Consider the following 10,241-nt stretch of genomic DNA (forward strand, 5'->3'; position numbering starts at 1 on the left):
AGACTATATTACTGTATACATGTGCCTCACCTGTGAGCTATCTAGTCAAGGTTCGATTCCCAAGCCTGACTATAACAAGGCAGAATGGTGCTCGCAGGTAGAAACTTATATCACAAAATGCTCCATGGATTCCATGGACTTTATTAAGCTGGCTGTCCCGTCTGCTAGCTTTAGTTGGTGGATGTTAAAATATCTCACGGTGGGGTTTGTTTTTGCAAGAGTAGGTGAGTTCTCGCCGGCATCCTTACAATGAAATCCCAAATTCCTGCGCAAATCAGTGCAAGTTGAACGTCAGGCCTGGCTAGTTGGCTCGTGAAAGGCTTGAGGGCGAAAACGTTCCACGGTCGATCCCATGAGGAAGTGGGAATAACATCGGGACCGTTAAAGGATCAATTGGTACTCGATGGTCTCGTAAAAGACACGAAACGGTACTGAATTGAAAAGTTGGGATGAAGGGAATGGTAGTAGGAAGAACAAAGGAATGGGAAGGAAACAATTGGAGGGGTTTCATCGAAGAGCGAGTTTTTTGGCAGGAATATGGGGAGGTTAAGAAGGAGGCAGGGATTCCAGGGCAACACGTGAAATCGACTATTCGTCACCCTGCGGTGTTAACTGCTGGGGCTGACAGGACAATATATTGCCGCGTGACTACCCTTGGTGATGACCGTAGGGAAGCACGGATGACGAAACGAGCTGTTACTCTGAGGCGTTCATCAAATGGCGGAGAATACGCGTGGGGAAGCAAGAGGGAGGGGGAGAAACCAGAGCACTTACCTTCACAGTCCCACTGGCAGTCTCCAAACCCTGCAATAAATTAACGCAAACAAAAACGGAATTAAAATGTACAAAAATAACAGGTTTATTAAATAAAATGCCGGTACAAAGAAAATGCGCGATAAACTAAATTCCTAACTTGAGGGACCCTCCACACCAGACCCAAACACGGACAAAGAGAAATATAATGATGTAAAAACAAAAGGTGTAATTTTATTGCACATTAGCTCAACTCGATCGGTGCATCTCACCAGGAATCGTCAAAGTCGTCTCAGGCCTTCGCGGTAAAATGAGCTTGCTATTCCGCACAGCGTGTGGGCGGTAAAAACCAGGCGCACTCACTCAGGGCCTCGCGCATGAATTGAACCGGCCGCGCCTGTCCACTCGCAGTTCCTGCTTGGAAACCCACGGTTCCCAGTCCATGCCTCTTCCTCCTCACGAGCACCAGCAAGATGTTGGTACACAGCCGCCCGCGATGAGATCCCTTGACCCCGACAGAAAAATGCCACCGTTTGTACGAGTTTCAGGGCGAGAATGTGCAAGAGCAAATCGCAAATGTTTGCTATCGTCTTCAGAACAACACGGCACCTGCGAGCGATAAAGGTCGGTCAGAGTGAGAAGCCAAGAGGAAGAGAAGGGAAGAAGAGAGAAAATGTCCGCTCGCGCGTTCTTTTATCACCCAGGCTCTGACATCACCTGGGGTGCTTCACAAATCAGCGAGTCGCTCCCTACCAGTCCTTCCTGTCAATCAAAACCCCGCCCAATCATGGATCCTTGGGGCGTGGCCTAGGCCTGCCCAACCTGTGCGCTTCCCAAGTCGGGGTTGTCAGCGGTCAGGTTTGATGCATGCCTTCCGGTTAGCTTTTTAATTAGTGAGTTTAAATGTGAGCGATTGCGTGGCTTGGATATGTGTCCATGGTGTGGTGCCAAAAGGGACAGATGAAGTAAATTACAGAGGCAACGACATACAAGGGATACATTACCCATAATCCCTGAGCTAATTAACACACCCCACTCCTCATAATGGGGACGAAGATAGACTTAATCAGAACACACGGTCAACCGGATCCCTACTTACAGTCCATCGAGGTGGTTCTTCTTCTTCATGAAAATCGGCGCATGCTAATCCATACAAATCTACCTGGACTAAAATATCCCTACCCCCACAAACGTAACAATATATATACATATATATGTATATATATATATATATATATATATATATATATATATATATATATATATATATATATATATATATATATATATATATACACAGATATGAATATACAGTCACGTGAAAACGTAAGTACACCCCATGTAAAGTTTTGACTTTTTGAACATATTTCAACATACTATTTTGATCTTCATTTCAACAATATTGATAGATAAAGGTGATATAATATAACAAATATCATGAAACATTTACATTTTGTAGTCCATTGTATAATTTAAATAAACATAAATGCAAATTTCGCATGTGGAAAAAGAAAGTACACCCCTACATTTATCACTACTTCAAATACCTAAAATTATAATCAGGTGCACCAGCTCAGGTGCAAATGATTAGAACATCGTTAGAGAGGATCTTGGAGGAACGTGTCTTATTTAAACCTCAGACACTTAGTTTGGTTTGCTCTTTGTTGTTGAAGTGTGCGGCGTCACCATGCCGAGATCAAAACAGCTCTCTGAGGCCTTCAGAAAGAAGGTTATAGATGCTTACGAGTCTGGGAAGGGATTTAAAAAGATCTCCAAACAATTTGAAATCAATAATTCAACTGTCCGGAAGATCATCTACAAGTGGAGAATATTCCAAACAACTGCCAACTTGTTCAGGCCAGGCCGCCCCAGCAAGTTCAGCCCGAGAGCAGACCGCAAGATGCTGAAAGAAGTCTCGAAAAACCCCAGAATGTCATCACAGGTCCTATAGTTAGCTCTTGCCACTGTTGATGTCAAAGTGCACGAGTCTACCATTAGAAAGAGGCTGCACAAATTTGATCTACATTGGAGGTGTGCCAGGAGGAAACCTTTGCTGTCCTGAAAGAACATCAGCGCAAGACTAAAGTTTGCCAATGAACACCGAGGCAAAGACCAGCACTTCTGGAACAATGTGCTCTGGCCAGATGAGTCAAAGGTAGAGCTATTTGGCCACAGTACCAGAAGACATGTTTGGCGAAAACCAAAGACAGCATTTCACCACAAGTACCTGATACAAACTGTAAAGCATGGTGGTGGAAATATTATGGTTTGGTGCAACTTTGCTGCATCAGGGCCTGGGCAGCTCACCATAATAGAATCCACTATGAATTCTTCATTGTACCAGAGGGTGCTTGAGGATAATGTGAGGCCATCTGTCGGAAAGTTGAAGCTCAACCGAAGGTGGACCTTGCAACATGACAATGACCCTAAACATACAAGTAAATCCACCAAGGAATGGCTGAAAAGAAAGAAATGGAGTGTTCTGGAATGGCCAAGTCAAAGCCCGGATCTAAATCCCATCGAGATGTTGTGGGGGGATTTGAAACGAGCTGTGCATGCAAGAAACCCCTCAAACATCGCACAGCTGAAAGAATTCTTTTGCATGGAGGAGTGGGCAAAAATTTCTCCCAGTCGATGTCAGAGACTGGTAGACCGTTATAAGAAATGCATACTTGAGGTTTTTTCTGCCAAAGGTGGCAATACCACCTATTAGAGCCAAGGGTGTACTTACTTTTTCCACAGAAGGAAATGGCATCTCTGTTAATTTGTTTTTGAATAAATTATTGCAAATTCAATTTCTCATTGTTTTTTGTTCAATTAAATCACCTTTATCTATAGATACTGTTTAAATGAAGATCAAATATTGATATGTCCACATATGTTAAAAAGATTTAAAATACATTTCATGGGGTGTACTTACTTTTTCCACATGCGAAATTTGCATTCATGTTCATTTAAATTATACAATCGACTACTAAATGTAAATGTTTCATCATATTTGTTATATTATATCACCTTTATCTATCAAATTGTTGAAATGAAGATCAAATATCTGTATGTTGAAATATGTTGAAAAAGTCAAAACTTTACATGGGGTGTACCTATTTTTTCACGTGACTGTATATATATATATATATATATATATATATATATATATATATATATATATATATATATATATATATTGTTATAGATCGCGGTTAGGATGTTATAGACCGAGCGGTGGTTTAAAACCGCGACCTAACAAAACTCACCCGATTCCACCCGAACGTTGGTTGTATCGCACCCTAGCTGCTCAATGAGGGAAAAGACAAAAGCGACGCAATGCAAGAGGAAAACGGAGACAAAAAAAGGTTTGAAATACTACTACATTTATTCCTACTATTTACACACAAGCAAAAAGACAGATGTCACGTTTATTTACAAGCACAAGACGCAGGTGACACAGTGCAAATTTAGCTTACCTACAGACTTAACTTATATCCCAGGACAGAACAAACAGAACGCTGACTCACGCGGGGAATGCCAGGGATGGCAGAAGGTGGATGGCTGGAGGGAGAGGAAAGGTCCAAGGGGGGTCCCGCAGCACAACCGGCGCGTTCAGCAGCCGCCGTTCCGTTTCGGCCCTGCTCCGAACCGCCGTTCAGGCCCCCTTTGGCGGTTGGGTGGCGCGGCTGCGGCCGCCTGCACTTGCCTTGCCAGGCCTTGTCTCACTCGTCACCACCGACTCCTCACCACCGCAACCAACTGACCACCGACTCCTTTCTCTGGCAACCGACTGTCACCCACTCCTTGCAACCAACTCCTCCTCTCTTTCTCTCAACCGACCCAGACCAACCCAGAGTGCATCTCTCTTTCCTCTTCTTTTTCCTCTCTTTCTCTTCTCCTTTTTTCCACTTCCGGTTGCGCCCTTTTATAGCGCCCCCAGCGATCACGCCCCCGGCACTTTGGACACGCCCATCGGGGGTGCTCACCTCGGCCCTGGTTGGTCGCGCGACCCTCGGGCTCCGCCCTGGATGACGACGGGCGGCGCGCCCCTCCTCCCCTCTGACGAGGTGCGACACGCCTTTCTTCTCCGACCCGAGCCTCGTGGTCAATGGTGGTTATTGGAGGGGAGGTAATATGGGCAATCGAGGCTCGCCAATGACGAGAGGGGGATGTAATATGAGGTCATTGGAGGTTTTGGAGGGGATGGAAAGGGAGATTTTTGGGGATGGGAAGGAAAGGGGGTCTATTCTCTTTCACTGGTGCAATGGAGTACTTTTAATTAATGGGAGACACAGCCTTATCCTAAAACACAGAATAAGAGATAACTATCAAAAGAAAAGATATATCGTGTCCTGCATGTATGTTTTTTATGGACTAACTACGGGAACGCCCTTTGACCTTTATACAACCACAACGGAGGGAGGAGGGGTGATATTTTATGACAACCTTTTACAACAACATTTTACCACAACAATAAAATAAAAAAACATTCTCATATCCACAACACTGCACCCTCCTCCCCTTAGGCACGTCCCGGGCCTATTACTTTTACCTTAGTGTGGCATGTAGGTGTAGTTCCCTCTACTTTTAACCTGACCCTGAGTGCGACTGGTTTTAAAACATAAATAAATGTGTCCCGCTGCTCCATTGCACCCTGCCTAACAGACTTACGCCCACAGTTAACCGAATTGCGGAATGGTCTTCAAACTATACACTGACGGTGGGGAGCATTATTTACACTGACGCTAATTTTATTTACAAAACTAACCCAGGACCTGTAATTGTTCTTTCTGGGGGGAGGACAGTCTGCTCTGCATCAATGCACCATTAAAGCACCCAAAAACGCACCAATACACACCCAAGCACCAATCGGTGCAGTCCCCATTGTTCAACGAATAAAATAAAACCAACAAACCCAACCCTGCAGGTGTCTCTTGCTCTTCGGCTCCCTCTGCTGGTTATCATTATTTCTTCCAGTTGTTGTCATTTTCATTTGCTTTGCTTACTGGCGGCCTATTTGCAATAAAGCTTGCCCAAACGTGTCCATTTTATTTATCTTTATTTATGGCCCACAGGGCCGACTACATGTGGTTCACCTGTGGGGCATCGGTGCCCTGTGGCCAAGGTCCGCCAGCAAGATTTCGGGCCCTCATGGCCGGTTCCAGCAGAGGGGCCTTGCCCCAACCCATGGGGTCCATAAGTGGTGCTCGGCCACTGACATGTGGTCCATAATGTGGTGCATCGATGCAGACAGCTGGTTCTGGGAATTTCGGGCGCACAATGGCCGACCCACGCACGCTCCCCTCGGCGCCCAACGGCGCTCCGGTCCTCATGTGGGAGACAAAAAAGGGGGGACAAGACAGATGAGCGAGGGGTAAGGTCTCAAGGGTACACATCAAAAAGGCAATGCAAGGCGAAATGCGTACGGAGGGCGAAGTGAGAAAGCTCGTCCCTACCGTACGTCACCCCCCTGTTACCTAGCCCACCCTTGCCCTTACCCCATATGTACAAAACCTACACATTACCAATTCGTCACTACTGTCACGTCTTCCCCATATTTCCCCTATATCAAATTCGTCACCACAATCCCTCTACTTCAAAAATTTGCCATCATCAATTCATCATCAATCCTCATAAGGAGGCAGAGATGGAACATCAAAGCACAATGTCACACCCACGTCATGATGCGTCTCACATTCCAAACATTTGCACAATAAAAAATAATAAAACATGGCATGGTGTGGAGTTCCTGTCACCTCCGGTGAGTGGGTGCAGATGGTGCGAGGAGATCCTTCATCCTAACTATCCTCTAAATGACTTTAACACACTTTACACTACCCGGGGTCTTTCTCCGGCCAAACCATTGGCCCTCTTACACTATGGGTTCTAAAAAACCAATTCCCATTGGCCAAACTGTGGTGCTTTTCAATTTGGGGTCTCACTCCCCCGATTCATCTCCCGGTGCCCTCGCACAATTTCTGGGCCGCGACGTGTAGCTCTCCCAACAGGTCTACCCACCTGCACACCTCCACCACTGTAGTTGCCACCCGAGCTTACCTAGCTCCTCACCCTAACCTATCTAACTGGGGGCAGCCCCTCTCCTGGCTCTGTCACCCCATGGTGCCCTCTGGCACTGGGCTACCCGGGTCCGTCCTCCGGATCCTCGGGCCCCATCCACAACAACTACTACCGGCTCCCAGAGCCCACCTGCGGCCTCACCTGGCCGACATCCTTACAGTGGTGGAGTGCCCAAACCAACTACACACACTAACAGGCTACACGCCCAGCCATTTCCACAACACCAACGCACCCATCCACATACCATTCTGTCACCCGCACCACAGATGCCAATATCCAACCACAATTTACCTGTACCCTCTACCTAACTCTTACACTACCCGCCCCGGGTATCCGTGATGGGGGGTCCACTCTTCCCCCATTCACACCTTCGCACCATCCACTCCACTCCACAATTTCCACCATACCCACTCCACGACCATCCATTGGCCAATACTCCATACCATTTATTCCATACACCTGTCCTCCATTCACCTGTCGTTGCACACCTGTGCAATCTCACCTGGTGCCACCTGCACCCTCCTCCTCTTTCTGGACCAGTTGGTCAACGCAACACACATCACCATCACTCACTCATACACTGCTCCACACACCTGTTCAGTTGCACACCTGTGCAATCACACCTGTTCCATTCTCACCTGTTCAATCCTCACACGCACGGCATCATCTCAGCTAACTACTCCCCTCTGAAACTTGCGCTTCCCAGTCGTCCCTTTAAACTATTGCGCTCCCACGTCATTATCATCCATACTAATCTACCTGCGTCCCCACTACAGGTATCAGTCACTAACTAACCTTAACGTTACCTAATGTCAATCTCTTCTAGATCCCTACAATATAACCTAACCCACCCGGGCTAGTTTTCACTGCCACACACCCCATAAGCTATTGCTCATTTGCCCCACGTCTGTGAGGGATGGTGGATTTGCCATCCCACCACATCGGGGGTCTCTCACTATCAATTTTGCTCGTCCAAATCCACAATTCAAAAATTTTCCATTTACGGCCAATTCTACCCACTTTTATAAATTTCGTACCAAATCACTACTATCATCATCACAGTCCGTCTACTTATTAGGTCCTCTCGGTGCGCCAATTCACATCTACAGCTCGGCTTCGTAAAGCCAAGCCATGAATGCGGGTTGTTTGGTGCCAGCGGCTGGATACGTCCCGCATTCGGGGCAGGGACGGGGGCTTACCCGGGCCGAGATCCCACGCACCACTTCGGCGTGGAGCCATCCAATGTCCCGATCTCGACCTGCCGGCACGTCTCAATAGAAAGTGGTCGCCATGACGACCCTTCCTATCGAGCTGCCCGCTCCGCCTAGTGGAGCCCGGACGCGGCCGTTCCACGCGAGGCCCAGCGTGGATCGCGCACGGCGGTTCTTTCGAAACCGCCGTGGTTCGGATCCCCGCTGGTTCTCGCGGCACGCGAAGCCCGGCACGCACCGAGGGCCCGAGTCGGCTATAAGTCGTTCTAACCTTTAACCCGGTTATCGTCGACGCCTCACCTGGATGCTTACAAGCATACGCTACCCCTTTCGTGCTCATACATGCAGCCGTTTCCATGCTCTTGGTCGTACCTTCTCTAACACACCTCGGTACACTCATTCCGCTCACCGACTTGGTCACACACCTGACCACCGAACACCTTGGCACACATTCGTCGCTCGCACACCTCACCAACACACCTCTTCGCGCCCCTTTCTCGGTCACCTCCTCTGTGACAATCACAGGTGTGCCCTCACTCGCACACCCAACCACGTGCCTCACCACCAACTCAAAGGTGCCTTCCCACACACGCTCTACCATTCCAGGTGTGCACCCTTCCATTCCAGGGGTACATCCTCGCTCACCTGTCACAACCAACTCACGCTCCGTTTCACTCTCACTACTCTCACCTCCACTCTCGGTCGCGCACTCACCCTTACTCTCGACAGCACACTCTTTCCTCATGCACCCGTCCGTTACACACCTTTCTCGCGCATCCTCCCGCGCACACTTTTTCGTTACCTCCTCCGTAACACTCACCACACCGCGCTTCCCTGTGCTCCCTCGCACACGCGCTTCGACCAACTCACTCTTGACGGCACACTCACTCCTCGGCGTGCACTTTTTCCTCACACACCCCATGGTCGGACATTCTCGCACACCTCTTTTTTTCGCACACCTGACCTGTCGCACACTTCACCAACGGCCTTTCACGAACACCCGGATCCAAACCAATTCCCAAGCCGACTGAATCTCCCCTCACATCATGTACATTGCCACTCACCTCCGTACCTCGTCGCACCTCCTCTGCCACCTGCAAACTTTTTATTTGGTTAGTGAGCACCGCATCATGATTTGAACACAGACCTTGTACATATTCCATGACTTCCTCCTTTATCTCCCTCTTAGTTTCCCTCCGTCTCTTCTTAATTTCACTCACCCCTTCTTCCACTTCCTCTACTTTTTGTTTAACCTCTTTTATTTCTCGGTGCGTCTCCTCAAGTTCGTCCTCTAAGGCTACCTTAACCGTTTCGATGTGCGTTCTCACCTGCCGGTCCTTTGTCTCCATTACTTCTGTCACCTCGTCCACCCTCATTGTCAGTTCCTCCCTTACCATCTGACATTGCCTCTGCGTCGCTATTAATTCGTTTTTAATTTCTTTTTGTGTCGCCTTTAACCCTCCTAGTACCGCAGTGTTCTTTTGAACCTGCTCCACTAACTTCGTTTGTCCCTCTGTCAGCTGTTCCACCTCCTCCGTCAGACCCTCTATTCCCCCTTGTAACTTTGCCGTATTATTTCTCACCTCTTTCTCTATACGCTTTTCGCCTCGCTTTACCTCCTCGCGTAGCCCCGAGACCTCCTCACTCACCCCTCGTCGTATTTCCTCCATCTGGTTCCCCATCTGTTCGATTTCCCGGGCGGATTGTTCCCCTATTTCCCGCAATTTGTCCTCCATCCTATTTTCTAACCCCATTAACCCATTTTTCACTCCCTCTATCTGATTCTCCTGGGCAGCCATTCTATTTTCTACCCCCTCTAACCCCTTTTGCATCCCTTCCATTCGATTCTCTTGAGCGACCATTCTGTTTTCTACCCCCATTAACCCATTTCTCACCTCTTTTATCCCGTTGTCTAACCCCTCAAAATTATTGTCTAACTTCCCAAATTTCTTGTCTAATCCCTCACCGGTACCCCTCGCTTCGTCCCTCATTACCCCCATTTCGTTTCCCATTACCCCCATTTGGTTCCCCATTACCCCCAATTGCTCACTCTGAGCATCCATCCGGTTCCCCATTACCCCCATTTGGCCCTCCAATCGCTCACTATTCTGGGCCATAAGGGCCTTCATTTGTATAAAAAAAAGGTTCAAATCCATTGGCATCTCCGGTTCGACTACCGCGACCATGGGCGTGGCTAAATGTGGCGCCGCT

This window comes from Myxine glutinosa, chromosome 3, assembly GCF_964187855.1.
Source record: "Myxine glutinosa chromosome 3, kmMyxGlut1.1, whole genome shotgun sequence".
In the NCBI taxonomy this organism is placed as follows: Eukaryota; Metazoa; Chordata; class Myxini; order Myxiniformes; family Myxinidae; genus Myxine; species Myxine glutinosa.